Source organism: Lynx canadensis, chromosome B1, assembly GCF_007474595.2.
Source record: "Lynx canadensis isolate LIC74 chromosome B1, mLynCan4.pri.v2, whole genome shotgun sequence".
Lineage (NCBI taxonomy): Eukaryota > Metazoa > Chordata > Mammalia > Carnivora > Felidae > Lynx > Lynx canadensis.
In genome coordinates, this window is record NC_044306.2 from 32,550,493 (window position 1) to 32,558,120 (window position 7,628).

At 43.0% G+C, this 7,628-nt stretch overlaps 1 long non-coding RNA gene across 2 annotated transcripts in view; it reads left to right on the top strand.

Annotated features, from left to right (window-relative positions):
* Positions 1 to 5,200, top strand: part of LOC115511887 — a 35,876-nt gene extending 30,676 nt beyond the window's left edge. For both annotated transcript variants that reach the window (XR_003968227.1, XR_003968226.1), the window contains one exon: positions 3,499 to 5,200. This is a non-coding gene — a long non-coding RNA (uncharacterized LOC115511887). The remainder of the gene's footprint in view (positions 1 to 3,498) is intronic.
* The last annotated feature ends 2,428 nt before the right edge of the window (positions 5,201 to 7,628 follow it).

The window sequence follows — 7,628 nt, forward strand, 5'->3', positions numbered from 1 at the left end:
CAATCTCCCAGCTGAGGTCACAGACAGACATCACGGGGCATAGACAAGCCCCCCAATGCCGTGTGCTGTCTGAATTCCTGACCCACAGAATCCATGAGCATAATAACTGATTGTTCTCTGCCACTCACCTATAATAACTAGAACAACACTTTCATGATCTTTTCTTCTGAGTCATTAGAGAACAAATTACAGGTAGGAAGCCATTACCTGTTAATGTTTCCTAAAAGCAAGGACAGCCTCCTGCATAACCACAGAGCTGCCATTAAGTCAGGAAATTAACATTGAGACAATACTAACTTCTGACCCCAGGTCCCATCCGCATTTCACTGACTGCCCCAAAAATGTCCCGTACAGATTTAGGATTCAGTCCAAGATCACATGTTGCATTTGGTTGTTTTATTTAGTTGCTTTCCATCTGGGACCACTGCTCAGGCTTCATTTGGATTTTCTGACTGTGACAATTTTGAAAAGTGTGTGGGCAGCTTACTTTGTAGAATGTTTCTTGGTTTTGGTTTGTCTGATATTTCCTCTTGATTACATTCAGGTTATATAATATTTTCAGGAAAAGCACAGAAGCGACTCTGTTGTTTCTAATATATAGGAGACACACATTTTAAAAATTTATCACTAGGTTAAAATTGTGCCTGCCATGTTTCTCCATTGTAAAGTTAATGAATGTTTTGTACTTGGTATTTTGTGTCAATTCCTGTTCTTCATCAAAGTTTACCCCACTAATTCAAGCGTCCATTAGTGATTCTTTGCTTCTTCCGGTTACTACTATTGCGGCTGCTAAATGTTGATTTCCTAATTCCATTATTTCTTCTGCATTTATTAGTTAACTTTCTATTACAAATGAGAGTTTTCTCCTTTCTCGTGTATGTGTGTCTGACTCATGATTCCTATTCAGTGCATTAATCTGTAACTTAATCATTATTTATACTCAGATTGTCCCAGATTGGGTCCATGAGATAGTTTTCTTCATTCTTTGGGCACTTCCTTCCTCTCTGGCACAAAAAGATGCTGTAGACCTCCAGCTTCCTGGCTGCTTTTGTAAATACAGTTTAAGTGTTGTCTATAGCTGCCTTCACACTCTTGCAGGTGCATTGTATAGGTGTGTATTTATTAAAGTTGTTGTACCATTTATACTCTCACCAGCAGTGTGCGAGAGTTTCAGTTGCCGACATCGTTGCCAACACTTGGAATTGTTAATTGTTAAAAAAAAAATATTTCCTTACGTAAATAATCGCTACCCCCAACTTGGGGCTGAGCTCACAACCTCTAGATCAAGAGTCACATGCTCCACTGACTGAGCCAGCCAGGCACCCTGGGATTGTTAATCTTTTTAATTTTTAACCATTCTAATGAGTCTGCAGATGTATTTCACTGCGGTTTTACTTTGCATTTCCCGATGACTGGTTATGTTGAGCATATTTTCATGTATTTGCAACCATTTGCATATCTATTCAAGCCTTTTTTAAAAAATGGAGTTATTTATCTTTTTGTTATTGAGTTGTAAGAGTTCTTCCTTTTATCGTAGTTGACATTGAATGTTATGTTAGTAATGGTTTCAGGCGTCCAACGGTGATGCGACAATTCTGTACCCCATACAAAATGTGGAAGACTTCTCTTTGCCCACTGAATTCCTTTGGCATGTTTGGGGAAAAAGAATTTACCAAATATAAGTGGGTCTACTCCTGTAGTTATTTTACTGTTTCAGGGAGCCTTACGTCTCTCCTTTTACCAAACCCTTATTTTTTGTGTTTAATTATTATAACTGTATAGTAAGCCATGAAATCAGACAGTGTTATACCAACTTTCTTCTTTTTAAAAACTGTGCTCTTTGGGGCGCCTGGGTGGCGCAGTCGGTTAAGCGTCCGACTTCAGCCAGGTCACGATCTCGCGGTCCGTGAGTTCGAGCCCCGCGTCGGGCTCTGGGCTGACGGCTCGGAGCCTGGAGCCTGTTTCCGATTCTGTGTCTCCCTCTCTCTCTGCCCCTCCCCCGTTCATGCTCTGTCTCTCTCTGTCCCAAAAATAAGTACACGTTGAAAAAAAAACTTAAAAAAAAAAAAACAAAAAACAAAAAAAAAACTGTGCTCTTTGAGGTCTGTAGGAATTTTCATCACAAATTTTTTGATTGACTTGCCAATTGCTGGTCAAATCGCCTGCAGAGGGAGAGATGAGGATTATGCTGATTCTATAAATCAATCTGGAGAGGATTAACAATTCTGACATTTCTGATCCATGGACATACCATATTGCTCCACTTAGGTCTTCTTTTTTTTTAATTTTTTGATGTTTATTTATTTTTGAGAGAGAGAGAGAGAGAGAGAGCACGAGTGGAAGAGGGGCAGAGAGAGAGGGGACACAGAATCCGAGGCAGGCTCCAGGCTCCGAGCTGTCAGCACAGAGCCCGACGCAGGGCTCGAACTCACGAACTGCGAGATCATGACCTGAGCCGAAGTCGGTCACTCAACCGACTGAGCCACCCAGGCGCCCCTCCAATTAAGTTTTCTTTAATATCGCAGAGAGATACTCCTTTTTTTCTTCAGTGAAGAGGCCTTGCATATCTTTTGTTAACTTTAGTTTGCCAAGTTTTTACAATTTTTGTGTCATTTGTGATTATTGCACTTTTTGAAATACACTTTTATTAGTAAAGAATAGAAAGTATTGGGGGCCTGTCTTTGTTTTTCACTTCATGTTTTCTAGAGACTTAATCTTATACAATTTTTCAAAAGACTCAGGCTACAAGAGACTATCCTTCACCACCGGGAGTTAAAAATGCACACTTGTCGGGGCGCCTGGGTGGCTCAGTCGGTTAAGTGTCCGACTTCAGCTCAGGTCACGATCTCGCGGTCCGCGAGTTCGAGCCCCACGTCGGGCTCTGGGCTGACCGCTCAGAGCCTGGAGCTTGTTTCGGATTCTGTGTCTCCCTCTCTCTCTGCCCCTGCCCTGTTCATGCTCTGTCTCTCTCTGTCTCAAAAATAAATAAAACGTTAAAAAAATTTTTTTTTTTAATAAAAAAAATAAAAAAAAAAAGGAAAGAAATGCACACTTGTCTAGAGATACAAGGCTGAGGTCTGGGCAGTGCTTTCAGTTTTCATCATCTGCCAAGCATTCCTGGAAAGGGGGCAAACCGAGCTAGGGCAGTGCATGCCCAACTGGTTTGGAAAAATGGTCTGGAAGGGCACGCATCCATCCTGCTCATCTCCATGGCAATTCCTTGCTGAAAGGGAGGCCGGGAAACGTAGCTTTAGCTTGCTGACATGGGCCCAGTTAGAGCTACTATTATGGGAAAAGGGGAATATGGACACTGATAGAGTGGTGGGACAAATGGCACTCTGTCACTGTCGATCTTTCTGGATGCCTAAGTGTCAATGCAGTCCTGCCTTCCCACGCAGCATACATACTCACACCTCTTCAGATGAGACATCGTAAAAGGCTCGCCCGCTCGGGTTAATGGCTAGGATCTCAAGCTGCTATGCGTTCTCCTCCCTCAAGTCTGTAGGTGGCTTCTCATGATCTGATGACTTTCTGTGGACCAGGAGAACCACGTACCAGTGACAGATCCCAGGGAAGGGCTCCAGCTCCATGGAGGACAGCAAGGGTCATCGCCATGCCAACCACGGGAATAGAAGGTCCAAACACTTCTGCCTATTGCATTTTGGTATCAAGGCGGCCACGGACGGACAGCACGAAGAAAACAATGCTTTCCTTACATAGAAGGGGGACAGAGCAAGATTAGGTTCAATAGTGTGCCAGCAGCTCTCTCCTGGCAGTGACACAGGGCAGTTGGGCTATGCTAACCCTCTGTGTGCAGTTGAGCAAACTCTGTTCCTTTCTCGTGGAGGACAGATATAACGATGGGGTTGGCCAGGAGCCACTTGGACACACAAGCTTTAAGCAGAGACAAAAGAGTACTTATTGAATCTGAAACAAGAGAAGATATTCTCACACAGGGTGATAAGCCTGCCCAGACCATGTGGGCTCTTTATCTCTTGGTGTTCCAGGCCCAAGGCCTGTTCCTATGCAACAGATGGGGGGGTAGAAAGACTGCACGCACGAGGCTGCCTTCCCCAACGCTAATAACACAAAGAACACAGGCTTGTATACCCTCCTAAAGATGCACATTGAAATGGTAGACTAGGTCAAGGACAACTGCAATAAAATCCTTGTTTGGAAAAGAAACGAATTGTAAACGCCAGCAACAGTGCTCCATAGCATTGATTAATTCTTGCAGGGCCAATTGTGAAGGCTCCTGGCCTTAGCAGTAGAGTGACTGTTAGTGCAGACCTCTGGGACGACTCTCTCTCCATCCCCTAGTTTTATACTGAAGTAGATACCCAGACAGTCTGGCACAGACCCTTAAAGTCTGGGTCATATGGACAGCCCGTTTCTTGCCGGTGCAGGACATGCTGGGCCCCTCTTCAAGGGAAACAGACGAAAGTCTAATTGAATCATTCCATCTGGGTCAAAGCCCAGGGCCTTGCATTGATACACGGTCTTTTGCACGGTGTGTCGGAGGCTTTCTCATCTGGCTAGGAAGTAGCACCTGCCATTCCTCTTCCCATCTCAGTGGCTAGAACTTTCCGTGTGGACACAACTGGCTACAAGAGAACAGGATACGTAGACCTGAGCTAAGTAGCTCTGTCCTCACCTAAAACTTAGGAGTTCTATTACTAAAGAACTAAAGAACGTAAATGAAGGATACTTGTGAGCAATTCGTCTATCTCGGCCACACACATGATGTCTCTCTTCCACACCACACTGGTCCAGTCGTGGAACTCAGCTTCCAAGGCGTGCACGCGCATGCACACATGCACACACGCACACACAACCCACACACACGCACACTTCTAGAAAGCTTTCGTTGGTGATAACAGACTACTCAGTTTGGGAGGAGAGATGGTGTCTATGTCACAAATGATGAAAGTTATAATAAACACGCCTTCCTCATTCTTTAAAGAGCCTCATCCCTTTCACTCTGTTCCTCAGCCCCCCCCCCCCCTTCTGCTTTTCTCTTTACTTTGCCTGCTCTGTACTTCAGATTTGCTCCTCAGCCTTATTGCTGGGTACTTTAGATTCCTTTCTGTGTACTTGGCTATTCTAATTGCCCTGACAGTCTCATTTCCACCCAAATGACATTGCTAAGGGATTTTGCTAAAGAGAGACAGTTCTTAAAAAACAAAAACAAAAACAAAAAAAAAAAAAAAAAGAAAGACAGTTCTTTAAAAGGAATTCAAGGGCCCAGTGTTAAAATTATGATTTGTGTAGGGTAGAGAAGAGAGTGGAAAGAAAAAAGAAAAATGTAAGGTATGTAACATACATATAATTGCATAGTGAGACTATGGAAATTTTATTTTTCTGTTATTTTATGAATATTATTATAGAAATAGATTTGTAATGTAAAACATGGATTATGTTAAATAGTTATATTAAAGAATCATAATGTTTCCTGAAAATTGGTAAACATGTGCATAATTTTTTTTTTTTTTTTGAGAGAGGGCAACAAGTGAGGAGCAGAGAGAGAGAGAAAGAATCGTGTGAGGGACAGAGAGCACAGAGAGAGAGAGAGAGAGAAGCAGGGCTCACCCAATGTGGGACTCAAACTGACAAACCTGAGATCCTGACCTGAGCGGAAGTCAATGCTTAATGAACAACTGAGCCACCCAGGTGCCCTGTTGCATAAATTATATTCAGCCCAGCCTCCTATTTGCATTTCTATAGGTAAAAAAAAAAAAGAGGAGAGAGATTGCATAATAATAGCTAACATTTACTGAGTGCTTACGATGTTGGTAGGCAATTTACTACATACTGTATATGAATAACCAATTGAATACTTATTACAACCCTATAAAGTAAGTACTATTTTCATTATTTCCATTTTTTTTTAATTTTTTTTTTCAACGTTTATTTATTTTTGGGACAGAGAGAGACAGAGCAATGAACGGGGGAGGGGCAGAGAGAGAGGGAGACACAGAATCGGAAACAGGCTCCAGGCTCTGAGCCATCAGCCCAGAGCCTGACGCGGGGCTCGAACTCACGGACTGCGAGATCGTGACCTGGCTGAAGTCGGACGCTTAACCGACTGCGCACCCAGGCGCCCCTCATTATTTCCATTTAATACATAAAAAAGCACAGAGAGGTTAAGTTACTTGTGCGAGCCCACACAATAATATTCCGAACACTTGGAGTGCTTATTATATGCACTGTTCTATGAACTATACACATATTTATACTATCTAATTCTCACCTGAACCCTAGGCGACAGGCATCACGATGCTTATTCACAGATGAGTAAACTGAGGGCCAGAAAGTTTTGTAACTTTGCCCAAGGTTACGCAACTAGTAGGTGGCAAAGAGTTTGAATCTGGACAGTCTGGGTCCAGGTCCACGCTCCTAAACTTTGCACCCTTAAACATTAATATTCAGGGGCGCCTGGGTGGCTCGGTCTGTTGAGCATCCGACTTCGGCTCAGGTCATGATCTCACGGTCCGTGAGTTCGAGCCCCGCGTCAGGCTCTGTGCTGACAGCTCAGAGCCTGGAGCCTGTTTCAGATTCTGTGTCTCCCTCTCTCTCTGCCCCTCCCCTGTTCATGCTCTGTCTCTGTCTCAAAAATAAATACACGTTTAAAAAAAAATTTAACAAAAAAAACATAAATATTCACCACGTAAGCTTGTATCGTAAAGCTATCGAGTTTACCCTCTCAAACAAAAGGGTCCTTGCAGAGATTGCCTTAAGAATACCGAAGTCGGGGATGTAAAGCCTGGTGAAGCGTCTGACTGCTGGGTCACCTTGTGGGGTAGTAAGGTCTGTGCAATACTGCGGAATCTAGTTGGGTGCTTCCATTCACAGCAGGGCGAGAAGACTCCTACGAAGGCAGGGTTTGAATTACAGCAACCTAAAAACGAAGTGAGACCCTCGCCTGGAAAGTAAACATCAGAATGCTTATTCAAAAAGCAAAGCCTGGATTTGTTAGGCTCTCTTGAGAGATGCCATCATTATTAAAGGCCTTATACCAGCTGGCTTCCTGTGCTCGGCAAAGCCTAATGATGCTGACAGGTCACATAAGCTTGCACTAATGGGCTTGTGTTTTATTTATTCAGGTGCCGATTTGACATTTCCCAGCCCCGATGAATCTATGGATTTGGAAATAACCGGGTCCTCTCCATATATACTGTGATGTTATCTCCCCCAATGAAGGAAACGGGAAACAGGAAAGGCCTAGATTCCCTGCAGATAGCTCTTATGGTTTACAATGAGAATTCCAATACTACGAAAAGCACTAGGCAAAATTTAAAACACAAATCATTGGTGTTTAACGTGATATATTGCGGAGAAATTTCTGGCACTGGAAGTCTTTCTTTAAGCAACACTTCCACACAGCGCCAACTAAATAATGGAACAACATCTGGACGCCTTCTAAATCGAGTATGAAATTATGTATTTCTCCCATGACACAGATGAGACCAAAAGGCAACATTTCCTAAAATAAAAAAAATGGAGGGCAAATTAAGTAGTGGCTAAGGGAGACTCTTGTGCTGTTTTCCTTTTATATTTTAAAATAACTTTTATTAGTGAAGTAAAACGAATATACAGAACAGTGAGCAAATCGTGGATGTTTATCTTGG